This window comes from Oxyura jamaicensis, chromosome 4, assembly GCF_011077185.1.
Source record: "Oxyura jamaicensis isolate SHBP4307 breed ruddy duck chromosome 4, BPBGC_Ojam_1.0, whole genome shotgun sequence".
Taxonomy (NCBI): domain Eukaryota; kingdom Metazoa; phylum Chordata; class Aves; order Anseriformes; family Anatidae; genus Oxyura; species Oxyura jamaicensis.
Window position 1 is genome coordinate 68,548,285 of NC_048896.1, and position 15,515 is coordinate 68,563,799.

A 15,515-nucleotide genomic window follows, 5' to 3' on the forward strand; every position below is an offset into this window, starting at 1 on the left:
TACTTTATATCTAAAAGTGAAACTGTGCTGTTTTGCTACAGATTTATTCTTGGGCAATGCTAGACATTACAAAAGGTTCGAAACAAATGAGGTGAGGTCAGTGTTGAGATTCCAATTTGTTTCTTTTTCCCCTTTGAGACGTACTATGCATGGCATTTTAATGACTCCAGTTAATAATCCCATTTTTGGTCTGTGTTTTGTTTTCATTCAGAAACAGAAAAATGTTAAAATGTGTCGTTTAAAGGAGTTTTGTAGAAGTATAAACCATGTCCATCTACTTTAGGGCTTGGGAAGTTAAGAACTTCCATATGTCATGCCTGCGATCCTGAGTTAGAGTACAATATATATGTTCTCAGCATGGAGAAACAGTAAGGCATTACAGTTAATGTCTGTGAGAATACAGCATGTGATTCAGTGGACTGCTCAGTCAAAACCTAAAAGTATTCTTGGCAAGGCTCTAATAAGCATGAAGGTTTCAGGTTAGAGCTGCTGCAAGGGTCAGAAGACAACAAATTTCATTTGTCTTGAAGGTCCCAGAAGGAGCATTGGCACAAAACTTCATCCTTTGTGGTTTTGTTTTTATTTTTTTTCAATTGCATTTGATAATTAGTTTCCATTTAGGCTGTCTATGGCACTGAATAACCTGTGGTGGTAATTCCATAGGGTTTGGGAAAAAAAAAATATTTTACATGGAAGTTTTAAATGCCCCTCTAAAGTGGATAGTTGAAGGGCAGCTGCAATAGTTCTTGGTATCTAAATTAATGGACTTGTATTAAATCCAAACACAATCCATAGCAGTTAAATATTAGAACATAAAACCCTAATATGTTTTTCAGAAAAGAAGCACGTGCTGCTAATGGCACCTCCCAGCAAACAGGGGATTTGCAGAAATCTTGCATCAGTTTGCTGAGGCCCTCTCTGAGGAAGTTTCCCTTAGCAAGAGTAGAAACAAATTTATTTTATGATGTCCAGAAATAATGTTCAGAATCAGAGCAGCACTTCTGAGCATAAGTTCATGTACTTTGAGCTATACTTTGGAAGAAACAGATCTGCTTGGATGTGTGTTTTCCTACAAAAAGTATTCTCACACAAGCGATTCTTTGATAAATATACTGTCAAGGCTGTTGGTTTACATGTTTCTTTATTTTAAAGAGTACGTCATTTTTGTGGAAGCTTTTTTCTTTTAGGAAAAAAAAAAAAAAAGTTAAAAAAAAGGTATTAATCTTATATCCAGAATCACTATTTATTTACTCATTTGACAAAAGATTAAAGCATTTGACTCAGGCATAAACATTTTGGCTGCAAAGATGCCACAAATGCTCACAGGAATTTTTGTTTGGGTACCTGAGACTTGTGTTTCCCTGGAAAAGATGGTCTTCAGCAGATCTTTGCTTTGTGTGGTGCCTCATGGTACTACCATGTGGAGCTGTCTTCAAAAAGAGAAGAAAATGTACTGTAGCATGAGGATCCTGGGTTTTCCCCAAATCCTAACCAATGTGCAAGGATGACAGCACTACTCTCCTTGTGCAATTCACATTCAAAATATTTTTAATTTCTTCAATTGCAAAAAATAAAATAGCTATTTTGGTTGCAAAGTTTAAAGTGTGGAAGAAGGAACAAGTAACTCTTCTGATGAGTTCTGATATAAATTATTGAACTATATTTAATTAATATTTGATTTTGCTGCTGCTGCTTTACTGCCAACACAGAGCAGGTGCTCACAAGTTTCTCTCTTACTGATTTCTTAAGCATCATCCATTTTTTATATCACTTGTCTCTTTTTTCCCCTCAGAAGGAACTGTCATACAACAGCAACATAGATAATTCTAAAATATTTTTTACCTAACTATATCTTTTGTAAAATTTCAGTTTCTTTTAAATACAAGAATAACAATGAATGACAATTTAAAAAGCAAAATAACTATTTCTCAGCAGGCAGCTAAGAGCTTGTATTGGGCAGCACAATAATAATAATGCATTATTTTGTGTGGTTTTGATTTGTCTGGATCATGTGACCTCTCTACAGCTGCTTATTATAAATAATAATAATATATTTTTCTTTTTTTTTCCCTTCTCATCTGGGCTATTCTTTGTGAGAAAAGATTGTTTTCCTTTGGTTCATGACTTTGAAAAGTTATGCTGCAGTCAGGCATCCTAAGGATGGCATGGTAAATAAAATCAATGGGTCAGATCAATGAGATGTTGCATTACCCTTCTGACCCACCCAGTGTTATTGTGTTTTGAGGAGTGCTCACAAACATGGGTCAACACAAAAATTTTGTGCAGATTTGAAAACAAACAAACAAAACAAAGAAACAAAGACCTAAAAGCTTTCATTTTATATTCAAGGAAGCTGAAATGTAGTTCAGGGAAGTGTTCCACCCCAGTCAAGGCCATCCAGGGTGCGAACACTGTGAAGAACGTCCCTCTGCATACATGTGAGTGACCTGGATTAAACCTCTGAGCTGAACTGGGATTGTGGGAGAGCAAATTACAGCTCTGCAGGTGGCTTCTCAGCTTCTGCTCTCTCTATAAGTTAGAAAAGTTTCTGAAAATATTCCAAATTTCAAATAGGAAGGCCAGAAATAGGGACTTCCAGGAAAGACAAGCCCTGGTTTAGTATAGTAATGTCACTGACCCCCCAGTACCATGAAACATCACTGCCAGGGGACTGTGCTGGAGAGCTGTTGGTGACGTGTTTATCCCTGCTCATGGCACCAAGACATCTCAGCAACCTTGTGCAAAGCTTTAGCCTTAACTCAAGTACTTTTTTTTCCAGAGTTTGTCCACTTTTGACAACCAAACATTGCTATTTTTTTTTTTAATTTCTTCAGAAAATGACATTCCTGAAATATCCATGAAGAGCTCTGATACAATATTAACACCTGGAAAAACGTGGGTCTCATTTGCACAGACAGGCTACGAGTCTGGGACAGGCTCCTGAGCTGGCTCACAGCCTCAGCTCACTGCAGGATCCTGTCACCCCCACACAGGAGGGTTTTTTTTCTGAGCTTCAGACCCATCTCTTTCTTTACACCGTTGTTTATCTTCAGTGCTGGATGCAGAGCAGTGGCGATAAATCACTGAAATCACTGGTATTTTGTAATTATATCAGGGCATCCTTGCTGCACAGCGTACTTACATGTTGCGAATAGCTAATCACTGCTCAAACTGACAGCAGGTCAAAAGTGCACAGCAGCCATCCCAGGGCTTTAAAAATAAATAAATAGGCGATTCTGTTGACTCTGGTGTGGAGAAATGCACATCTGAACTCCCTAATGTGTGCAGGAGGTGTTTCTTAGCTTACCAGAAGGAAAATTTTGGATGAACTTCCTGTGGTGACGCATCTCCCACCAGAGCTTAGCAGATAATAACAGGGAAGGAAGCTATGACTTGGGATTAGTGCCATACATGTAGGGTCCTGTCTCAGAGGGATTTGTTGCACCAGTGATGCAGCGAAAGCTTCAGCAGCCCGGAGCAAGAAACTCTGCAATACTCAAACATCAGTGAGAAGAAAAAGAAAAAAAATGATGAAAGCAATCTTTTTACACTGGATATTTATTTATCTCTGTGGATAGTTGTCACACAGCTAGCACAGCAGAAAAAAAGCAGCAAACAAGTGCAAAGATGGGAAGAGGTAGGCAGTACAAGCATGGGGAAGAGAGGAGGAAGATGAATCTTGTCCCAAGGCTCTGCAATGGCTTTGAGAGTGGCCACAAAGCAGTGGCCCTGCAGATGAGCTCCCCAAATTTGCAGTGCAATGGGTCCTCCATGGGCTATGGAGAGGTGAGGGCTCTGCTCAGCAGCCTCTGCTCCCAGCTTTGAAGGCTGGGTGCAACCAGAGCAGCCCATGAGGCAGCAGGTGGGTGGGAGTAGGAGGCTGTAAGGAGCCATTAACTGCTGGAAATGGGTTGAGTCAGAAAATAATGAAATGCCGTAATGAGAGACAGCCAAAACTCCCAGGAAGTAGGAGCGCGGTAAAAAATGTGGGCACTTCCTCTGAAGAAAAGCAGTGAAAGGCTCGCCGCCTGCGATCGGCAGGAAAACATACTTCACCAAGGTGGTGGTTAGGTTATGCAGCAGGTCTTTTCCATCTCTGATTCCTAACATCAAACAGCCAGGCACGTTGAGTATAATTAAACATACCAGCAGGCACCACTTACCCCAGGGCGTGCCTTGGCTGCTCTGCTCTCAGCAGCATGATGCAATTGCCTCCATTAGGCACAGCTCTGTGAGCACGAGCATCACTGACTCATCAGGGGTTGTCTACCTGTCCGGCCGCTCACAGGCTCAATTAAACACCGTCACGGAGCAAAACACGGGGCCGATTGGTGCTGTGGTGTGCCATGGCAGCCTGATGCATGAAATCGCTGTGAATAAGCTGGGAAAGGTGCCTGGCCAGGACCATGGGGCGTGTGGTGGCATCTTCCTGTGTCTGCACATCAAGAGCTGGCGCTAGATGTTGCTCCAGCACTTCAGTGGCAAAATCAGGCTTAGGACCAAAATATTGTTTTCCCTATTAAAAAAAAAAAAAAAAAAAAAAAAAGAGGGAGAGAGGAAGTGTTGATGTGTGCTATATACTGTCCTCTTTAAATGTCTGATCTCTGCTTTCTCTGCTGGTCTTTATCAGCATCATTTTTAATGCTGCACACTTGGCTTGCTGCATGGCAAATATCCCCAGAGCAATGTAGAGGATGGTGTTAAGACTCTCGCTTAATACTTGAGATGCCTTGGTTTTATTCCCTGCTCTGATGGTCTAATCCCAGATTCATCTCAGCTAAATTTAGGCACTTAGCAGCTCTGACTGATGTAGCAGATTTTCTTCCTTTCCGGAGGAAGCAGGGATGATGCTGGGCTCTGGTCCCTCTGTGCCTCTGGGGACAGGGCTGAGGAGCTCGGGGAAGGACTGGGAACATATAAAAGGACTGGAGAAGATGAGGCACCACTCCCTGTCACTGAAGTGAAGGACTATTCATCAGGTAAAAGCCATCAGTTTTCATCTCCAAAGTAGAAGTGGACCTTATGTCAGAAGGAAAGGTTTAAGGGTTGCCAGGCATGGTGATGCTACAGGAACAGGGAGCAGGAACTTCTATTTGAGACCAGCTCCAGTCTCTTTCTTCATGTGTCAGTGCTGTGTATCAAGTGACTCTGCAGGATTTGAACAGTGACAAACTTTCCTTATGGGCTTGTCAGTCCAAAGCCTGGTGTCTCCCTAACCATTTAAAAGCAAGGTGACAGGCCAGCCACTATCTTTCTGTCAACCTCTGGAAGAGATTGGGAGGATAGGCTGTGAAGAGGGAAAATAAGTGTTTAGAGAGATGCCAGCAACAGCACTGCAAATTAGCATACACTTGCTAGTACCCTCATGAAAGAGAATAAATGGTAAATTGGCAGATATCATGACAACTACTTTTCACAATTGTATGTGAGGGTTAGAGCAGCTATGGGATTTCAGGGACTGTCGTATGTGGCTACATGTCATCATCTGGCTATGTAGAAGATTGGAAGAAGAAGACTGGATTCCTGTAAGTAGAAGTTAATGTAATGCAGCTGACTTTTTTTTTTTTTTTCTTTCTGGAGTGCACACCAAGTATGTTATTACATGACTGTGGTAAAGAGCAGTGGACTCTAATGACTATAACAAAATCATCCTTACAAAAGCTCTGTGAGTAGTAGCATTATTATTAATGTTGGCAAAAGTCTTCAAAGGTGAAGCATGCAGTAAATGCAAGGTGTTTACATTAGCATTCCAGGCATTTGATAATGAACAGCTCAACAGGTACATGCTCATTCCCACCACCTCCTCTGGAGCATGTCACGGTACAGATGGGGAATGGACAAAGTCTCCCATTGATCCCGAGGGTGAATTTTAGGAAACGTTGGCCCTGAACCGTAGCTTCATTGTGGCTGTTGATGCTGCTGGTGTCCTGCATTTTTGCAATAGGAAGCCTGGGGTTGCAATGCATCTTATCATTCACCTCTTAGTGGACTTTGGCTTTACTAAGCAAAATAGCTTTATGTAAAACAAATTACAGGAAGGTGTCTCTTTACCGAAAAAGCTGTAATTCCAAATAGGAAAGACTAAAGGAAAGGTGTGCAAAAGGGTGGAAAAATAAACATGCCTGGCATCTTCATTTGGCAGACCTGGAATCCAGAAACCTTACCAGAAGGCTGGATGTCTTCTTCTCACACTGTCACCATTCTGTTGCTTTACTTTTTTTTTTTTTTTTTTTTTTTCTTTAGCCATTTGTTAATTTCTTTCCCATTCCAGTGATGAGTTGCCTGAAAGTCTGCCTGTTGGCTTGAGAGTAAAACCAGATTCAGAAGAAAGTTTAGACTTAGTGACACAGCATGTGAAACTTCCCACTAGCCCTGTCCCTGTGGCAGCTGATGAAGTTTCCATCACAGGGGAGAGCTGTGCTTTGAGCAGCCGCAGGAGGTGTTGCCAAGTTCCTGAATTTCAGGATTTTCCCCTGAAGGCCAAACCAGACACATCTTCCTTCAGACTGACAGGTAGGGCAGGCATCCTGCTAGTCAGTGCCAGCTGCTGTCCAGTCACCCCACTAGGCAGCCGCATCCTGAACACTTCACAGGGCTTTAACTTGGTCACTTAATTGGGGAGAGGTGTGGGTTAAAATTAACCCAGACATTCCTGAGCCTGCCTGCATTTCTTGAAATAAAGATGCCTTGGGAAGCTCTGTGTTGTGGATGTTGAGATTAGTCCTGGAACAGAGGAAGCAGGGGGTAGGGGGCAAACACCTAAGAAATGCCTCTCCAATAGCAGTGAGTCTGCATGGATTTGAGTGAGTTGTCATATTTATAATGATTCTGAACAGGTCACTCTGCTGTCCTTGTCCCTGCTGTGGGACAGGAGTTCCGTAAATCTTATCTTAAAGGTGGGAGAAAATAGGTTGCCTAGGCCTTGGGGGGAACTGCTGAGAAAACCTTAATGGGTTGCAGGTGGGAGCAGATGTCTTCTTTCATGGGGGCATCTGCTGCCCCAGGTGGGCTGGTGTGCTCCTCCTCAGCCACTACTCTGCCAACCTGCAGGAAACACACTGGGCCCTATGAAAAGCAACCTTAAAAGACAGCAAGGGTACTTCTACTTTGTTTACGTACTCAGGAGCTCCCAAGGTGGCCAGAAGTGCTGATGGAGAAGTTTGGACGTGATTCAAGGGGAGCTCAAGGAGTTTCAGTCCAGGGTGAGAATGTCATCAGAGCAAGAGAAGGGTCAGCCTGTGAGCAAAGGTGTGTGCTGAAAAACTCTGAGCAAGACCTCAGCTTCTGAAAAATGAAGGCAAGCTGAGGATTATAAATGCTTCCGTGGGAAACAATGCCCTCCAGCTCTGACACATGCTCTGTGACATATAATGGGCTGCTAACCTGGTGGCTCACCAAGCTATGTGGGATGTTCTCTATCACCAGGAGCTTTTGAAACCACAAGGTGATTTTTCAGTAAAAGAGATGTGTATAGTTCAAATAGGCATTAATCCAGGGAAGTCCTCTGGCCTGTGCAATGAAGGATATCAAGCTACATAGCTGTGCTAGTCCTTCTTCTGATTCATAAATATATTAATATATTTTTCAAATAGCATGTTTGCTGGACATTTTTTACAGATCAAAAGGGATGTTCCACATGGTTTTAAATATTTGTTTCTGTGATAATATAGAAAAGCAGCTTACACAACTTTTTGAATGGGGAATGCATTTTTCTGTAAAATACAGCTAGCACCCTCCCCAGTTTGTGAACTGGTTTTCAATTTCAGATACTTAGTAGAAGGAATATTTAGTGGATTATATTTTGGGTAGAATTCATAGATTGCAAACTTCTTGTGATCCATTTTATTGCAGCAAGATTCTTTCCAGAAATGTTATACTATGTGTTGCTGTTTTGTGACTGGGACATGTGGTAACTCTACTTCAAGAACTAGTCAATGCCAGATTCCACAATACATTTCTACGTTGTCATCCATATAAAGGAAAATCAGAAACATCTGTGTCCTTTTTTTTTTATTTATTTATTTATTCATTGAAAAGAAATGTTATAAGCACAAACTAGCATAGGTAGTAGAAGCTGGTGCACAACAGTAGAATAAAAACAGTAATGTGGAAATGTATTCTGAGATTTATTAATCAAAAAGAAAAATCGTTAACCATTATTTACTAGTAATAAACACTGATGTTGAATAATCTGCAACTTCTTAGGAATTATCACTGCTCATCTTGTGACCATGTGTCTATGTGGAAGGTTACAATCAGTTTCCAGTTTCTGAAATCAGTTGCAAAGCTTGAACTGAAGGTAGAAGAAAATTTTCACCTTTCTAGAAGCTTGTAGCTGACAGTTTGAAAGATGACAGTTTGAAAAGCTTCTGTATTGTCTCAAAAAAATCAACAAAATATTTTATAACTAAGAATGATTTTATTTTGCATTTGAATATGAATATTCCAGCTTTGTGACTGAAACTTTTTTAGTTTACTGAAAATTTTGGAAAATAACTATTCATCTTTTTAACCAGAACAGCCAACACACCAGATAGTCAGCTATTTACATCACTCTTTGGCCTAATATTTATATAATTGTCAAAATTATAAGAAAGTATATAATTTTAATGATTCTGAAATGTATTTTCTGTCTTGTTACCAGTTTTGCTCAAGTTGGGTTTGTCCTCTCTGACTTGTTCCCATGTGAATTTTCATGCCCTTGCTACCTTGCGTATCCTCATGTAACTAAAGTGTGGGACAGAGTGCTACAGGCTTTTGTAAAGACCAAAAAGGTGATGTCAATCGAAAAGTATTAGTCAGATTCAACAGAGGAAAGGTGCACTGGAGCCCATCAGACAACAGTGTGGGTGGAGCTGCCAGCTCAGAATATCTGTAAGCCACAGCTTTCATATGGGGAATTTCCACTTTATATTATTCTGTCCTGATCCTATTGTTCTGTCCTTAGGTGCCCTCGGCTCGGTGGTGTGTGGAGATTGCCCAAGCTGGCATAACATTCCCTTCACTCTTATGGCAATTTTTGTTGTCACTGATCATGACAGGAACAGACAAATAGAAACTGAGCAGTTTTAGCACTTTCATGAAGATTAAACAAGACAGGAATGCCAAGAGTATTTTTTTTATCAATGCACTCTTTATGGTGTTGGAACAGTTGTGCCTTTGTTCTGGTAGTGCTGTTTTTTGACAGATGGGTGGCTAAAAGACCATTGTTTTTTTTTTTTTTTTTTTTTTTTTTTTTTTTTCCCCAAATCTCATGGGTGTCCTTTGCCTGGCATGTCTATCTCTGAAGCGTAAAAATAGTGCACTACTTTACTTTTTGCATATTAGAAGAGCAAAAAGGGAGCTAGGGAAGAAAAAATACTGGGATATAGCTAGATTTATCCTGAGACCCAGCAAGTGAGGCTATTCCTAGATGATGCCAGGAAGGCTCAGTGCTCAGTTCCCAAGCCTCCAACTATGACATGTTGACATAGGATGAGGTAATTTCCAGATAATGGGTAGCAACTGCTGTGAGAGCAATGGTGACAGGAGTGCTGGTGGTGAAAACAGTCTCTGCACAGGTTGTTACCACCATTGTGCTTGGTTGACATCTGTGGTAGGTTCCATGGAGAGAAAGAGGAGGGGAGGTGGAAGAAAGCAGTGAATGACTGCCACTCTGCTCTGCTTGGTCATGGTTTTCTTTTTCAGTTCAACTTTCAGTAGTAACAGCCCAGACTTTGCAAGGCAAATTGCCTACTGTTTCTCACCTGTAAACCACTATGAGTTTTCTGAGTGGTAATACACAGCTTGACTTTCAGAAGTGTGAATTGTGCATCCAGGCTTTGGCTGTGACAGACTCGAGTTCTGAGTCACATAGAACATGGGGAGGGAAGGAAAGCAGTGGGGCTTGACAGGTAGCTTAATAAGTTTTGTTTAAGGGCAGCCAGAGATTGTTACATAGCCTTGATATAAATGTGAATGATATAGCTGATCATGAAGGAGCATGCAAAGTCCAGAACTGTGTGGATGCAGCACTGGGAACAGAGGACTGTGGGTATGATTTTGAAGGAAAGGCTTTGGAAATTTTTGTCCATCATGAGTTGCTTGTGAGCCAATGGTCCTGTGCTACTGTGGTCTGCATGTCCAAGAGTATAGTCTGTGATATAACGTGCTCTTTGATTTCAGTCTGGGATTTAGAAAATATGACTTCCACATATTTCCAGTATTAATATATTAAGAAGAACTTTTTTGAGTGTTCAAGTATTAGTTTAAATAAATAAAAATACAACTGGAAATTTCCTTTAGAAAAAATCTATCTCCGGTTTTTAAGGCCACATACCGAGAAGAAGCATGGCATCTTTAGAAAGACCCATATTGAAAGGTATCCTTTTGTATGCAGTAAAGAAGTTAACTGAATTGAATTTGATCTTTCAGGTAGGATTTATTCAAGCAGTTATTACAAAACTGTGTGTGAATATAAACACATCATGTTTATGGAAAAAAAAAAAAAAAAAAGGTAAAATGTATTTCAGCTTGGATATTGTTCAAGATCTCGTCTATAGCCATGGAACCAGGTGGGTGGATTGACTGTCAGAGGCCCTAACATATAGGATCAGCAAAGATAACTTACATTAGGGAGGGTTATTTTGAATCCTTGCACATGCAGTGTGGAAATTTATTTCAGAATTCTTTATACCATAATGAAAGACAAAAATTAAGTTCTGGTTGATTCAGTTTCAGCATAATATTTTACTGGTTGTGATATCACTTTAAAGCTCAGCCAGTGGTTTTAATTCATCACATGAAAGCTGACTAATCTTTATGTATATTTGTGATTATTGTAGCAGGCATACAGTAACTTTGTGTTTAATAACAATCTATTCCTTTATTTGTTTTATTTAAAGATAGGCTGAATCTTGCAGGCCAGGTTCGAGTAACAATAAAAGTCTTTGCAGTTCTCATGCATATCCAGTATCTTACAGAAACACAGAAAAGATACAAGAGAGAGACACAACCATGTGCAGACTTGCAGAAGTAAATGAAGCTTAGAATTTTTACCTGAGAACTAAAAGAAAAACTGTCATGCTTCTGGCTTATCATTCAAAAGATTGAGTGAAATTTCCTAGAAATCCATAAGAAAAGCCTCCCAAATGGGGAAATGTAAGAAGAGGAAAGGGGAGAGTAAGAAAAAAAAAATATGAGTGAACAGAGATCTCTTGAGCAGTTGACATAGACGTGAGGTCCTGAATGAATTCAGACCTAGTGCCCAAGGAATATAAATCCAGATTGTGCAAGGTGCTTGTGAAAATAAGGTTACTTCTTTCCTCTCCGAAATCACTTGGCACCTGACACACTGGCTGAAACCCTGCCAGTTTTTCTCTCTTTCTCTCTTTCAGTTGTGATTACTGTATCAACTTCCCCAAACTTGAATGAAACAAGGAGAGATGTCTTGGTGACCAAATGTTGTGCAGCTTTCTTCTTACCTATTTAAATGTGGCCAGAGGAGGAAAGGGAGTAGGATTTGCATTCAGCAAATGAGCTCAAGCTCACAAGCTCTTATTTTACTCCTTCTTTATTTGGAGCTGCGTAAAAAGGGTGATTTATTTGCAAATGAATTACTTTAATAATAGGTTTTGGGTTGCACAGAACATGGACTATCTTGACCCCATTTCTGCAGCTGTAAAAGTAAGAGCGTGGGTGTGGTTGCTGGTAGCTGGCCAGGATGATACAGTTCAAGGGGGTGGATAAAATAACATTTACACTTACAGTAACTGCTTAAAAATGTAATTGAATTCTGCCAAATCCTTCATGTTCGTTCAGGGAATCCAGCTCTTTAGGGCTGCCAATACTCGACTCTTCTCACCCTCATTTGCTGCAAGTTCTCTCTTCCTCCCAGATGCATCTTGCTGCAATAACCTCCTGCGAGGTTCCTCTAGTTTTGCTCTGCAAGTGGTGGGATGCTCCTAGCCCACCACCCTGCCTGAGCAAGCAGGGGCTCAGCCTGGCCCATAAGACTCAGCAGGGAGGAGGAACAAAGTCCCAGAGGGAGTGTTCCACTTACAGCTCCGTTTGTGCTGCAGCAAGGGCTCCCAGGCCAGCAAGAGCAGGCGACTGTTGGAACCTTGAAGAAGTGTGTGGTGGAGAAGGCAGAGACCTGGAAGCCTGTGCTCGTCCTTGTGAGCTCGAATGGCAGAAGTGCTCCCAAGCTGTGGTAGCCACGGGTTCCAGGCATCATGTCTGACAGAGATGTAAGATGAGGTCTTGGCCACTTTGCAGTCTCACAGCTGCCTTTTAAAAGTAGTCAACTGTTGATTAAAATAGCCTGGTCATTCCAGCTGGGATAAGTACTCACGGTCTCCCTGCATCCGTCCTAGGGCAGCACCCAGTTTGAGGACCAAGTTTGGTTAATTCATAGGGACCATTGAACCATTTGTCTGTCCTGTTTATGTTAGGACATCACGCTTCATCCTCTTTGGCTATAACATGTTCTTTCAGATCAGCATATAGTGTTGAATACACAGAAGATTAGGTGTCAAATTCATGTGCCTTATTCATGTGGCTAATTGCCTTCACTCAGTAAAAAAAAATAAAAAAAAATAAAAATTAAGCTTTCTACTTTGAATTTGGCAAAGATTTTCTGACTAAAAATCTGGCAGGACCTCACTGTAGTGACAAGATTTGTGATCTTGTCCTTTTTTTCTGTTAGCTTCCTATACCTAACAAATTTGGAATATTTCACTGATTTCAAGCAAATTTGGAAGCTGTTAGAAGTCTCAAGGAAGAAAGTTCCTACAGGCTGATGAAAAACTTGACTTGGATAGAGGAGAGAGACTCAGAGTAGGGAGAGCTCAGACATTATAGTCTCTGTTCAGCAACATAGATTATTTGCAGCGACTGCCATTTCATATCTAACACAGGAGCCATAAGAGACATTGAAACTAGGGGGAGATTTTTGTGGTTTTGATCAAGATCCTTTCCAGAAAAAAAAAATAAAATAATAATAATCAAAAAAAAAAAATCGGTTGTTCATGGATTTTTTTTTTATTTTTATTTTATTTTTTAATAAATTAAATTGGTTTTAACTCTTTAAGCTTTTTCATCAATGGCATTTTCTTCTGCTCTCAAGTCCTCTGTGTCTTTCTTGTCTTTCTTTGTTATCTTCTCCAGATTTTTCAGCACCTAAAGTATAAGTATCAGGTTGTAGGTAGAAATCTATTATTGATCTTAACAGTGTCATACGTACATCCTTACTTTCTCTTCTCTTCAGAGGCTTATCTTGCTTCAGCTTTGAAATGTGTTTCTTGTCATGAATCCCAACTCATCTCTGTAGCTGATAATTGCTAATCTAGTGCCTGCCCTGTCCTGCAGACTGAGACTGGGTTTTCTATTTCCATAGGCATGCTTGGCACTCATCACACTATCCCTGGTATCTCATATGGGGTTCTCCAGATCATTCTGTATGACCACAAAGACCTTCTTAGTTAGCACTGAAATTAACTTTTAGTCATCTATAGTCTCAGCTGACAATTATTTTGTATTTGCTTCTACTAATGTAAAATACCATGGTACATCATTTCAACGGGGCACACAAAGCACCCTGACACAGGGAGAGCTTTCTCCCTTTGGGAAGTAAAAATAAATAAATAAATAAATAGACTGGATCATATACAAGAGATGTCGGTTACATCACTGATGAACTGTTTATATGATAGCATTGCGGACAGAATAATAACCTTTTGGAAGAAATCTGTTCAGTTTCTGCAATCTAGTGATCTTCAGTAATTCTGTAGTGAGAAAGAAGGTGGTGACTTGCCTCAGGTCCTGCATAGAAAATATGGTCATGGCTGTCCTCAGATATACAGACTTTACAATCATATAGCTTTACATTTAATTTCATTTTGAATTACACTTCCTTTATCAGGAGGATATTCCTTAAGAAAAGTACAGATAAGAAAATCCTCACAGAACAAACTTATATTATTTTTTCCTTTAAAAGTCTTCAAACTGCAGTTCTTATTGGGAACTCAGGCAATCATTTTTAAAATAAATTCATTATAAAAAAGTCTTCAACACCTTCTCATAGGGTATGAATATTTTATCTTCAAAAGTTTTTATTAAATCCTTGACCAAATTTAAAGGATTCAGACAATGAAACTCCATTCAGTATCACCCCAGCATTTATAGAATCATGCATCCAAAAATCTGGAAGAGATTGAATAAACCATGCCCCAATCTTTTGTAAGTCTGTTTGATCAGGCTGTTGAAGGAAACATGAGATTATAAAATTGTTTAGACGTTCAAATCAGTGAAAATTAATTGTGAGGAAATTTTTCTATGCCCATTCACCAAACAAATTATATCCACAAAATTTGCCTAAGGTATCATTTGAAGCAAGCATTTACGAGTATATTGTTTTAATTAGGAGATGGCAGTTTCAAATACAACTTTTGAATCCAATCCAAGATTTTCAGTGTATGCTAAGTATTTCCATAACAGACTTTTGAATATTTGAGCTTCAGCTCTGGTTTGATGAGCTGTTCTAGTCTGGGGCTAGTAAACAAGTCTAGAACTTGCTGTATTTCTCCCAGCAGATAAATCATCATCCACTTATTTTTAACCTTGCCTGGATCTGTCAGTCTGTCCTGCAATCTTTATCTCCAGGATAGCAGAAAATGCAGCCATTTCATGTGAACATGGAAGGATTTTCAGTTGTAACAATAACATTAAAGTGAGCTTTTGGGGAAAAATCCTCCTCATAGCTATAAAAGGGGTCAACTTCCCTGCAGGTAAATTTTCCCAGCAGTATGCATTGATATATCACCTCTGCTGAATTTTAATAGGTAGGGATGGAGTGCCTGGTTTTGCATGTAGTAAAGATGTTTGATCTACATCCAGAACATGGATCTGTTTTTTTTTTTAGCTTCTCAACATGCAACAGCTGTACAGGTAAGAGCAAAATAGTATGTGTATGGATACAGGGCAGCCTGGAAATGCCAGCTTTTTTGATTACATTGCCAATGGATTTCAATGGTCAGAAAAGATTGTTTCCTCCAGATGGAACATTTTTCCAGTTGCTAAGAGGATATGTGGACATCTGAACATGAAATCATTCCGTGATGTGCTTGGGCTGTAATAATTTGTGCTGTTCAGAGAGAGAAGTTTTTGATTTTTTTTTCCATATTTTTGGTTGGTTTTGCTCATTTTAAAACTTCTTTTTCTTCCTGTGCTCGTCTCTTGCCTTTATCACCCCAACACATCTTAATATTTTCAACTTAAATTACACTTTGCATTCAATATCACCTTTACTATAAAGAAAAAAGCCCTTTCTTGATGCTGTACCAGACAAGATGTCTGTTGGTTTTGAGAAGCTCTGTATTTGCCAGGCCTTGCAGATTTTTTATTTCTGAAGGGTCAAAAGAGGTTCTCAGGTACAGACAACACCAGATGGGTTCATGTGAGCATGGCAGATACATCTTCCATCTTTATCCACAAATATTTTTGAACAAAAACCTGCTAGGATGCCATCCTAGGAGCCA

The 15,515-nt window shown here is 40.0% G+C and overlaps 1 long non-coding RNA gene across 1 annotated transcript; it reads right to left on the minus strand.

Annotated features, from left to right (window-relative positions):
* Nucleotides 1–2,827: 2,827 nt before the first annotated feature.
* On the minus strand, nucleotides 2,828–3,480 carry LOC118165614. Its single transcript, XR_004750137.1, has 2 exons — nucleotides 3,308–3,480; nucleotides 2,828–3,210 (listed from the first exon to the last, which is right to left on the minus strand). It is a non-coding gene; the product is annotated as an uncharacterized LOC118165614 (long non-coding RNA).
* Nucleotides 3,481–15,515: the final 12,035 nt, after the last annotated feature.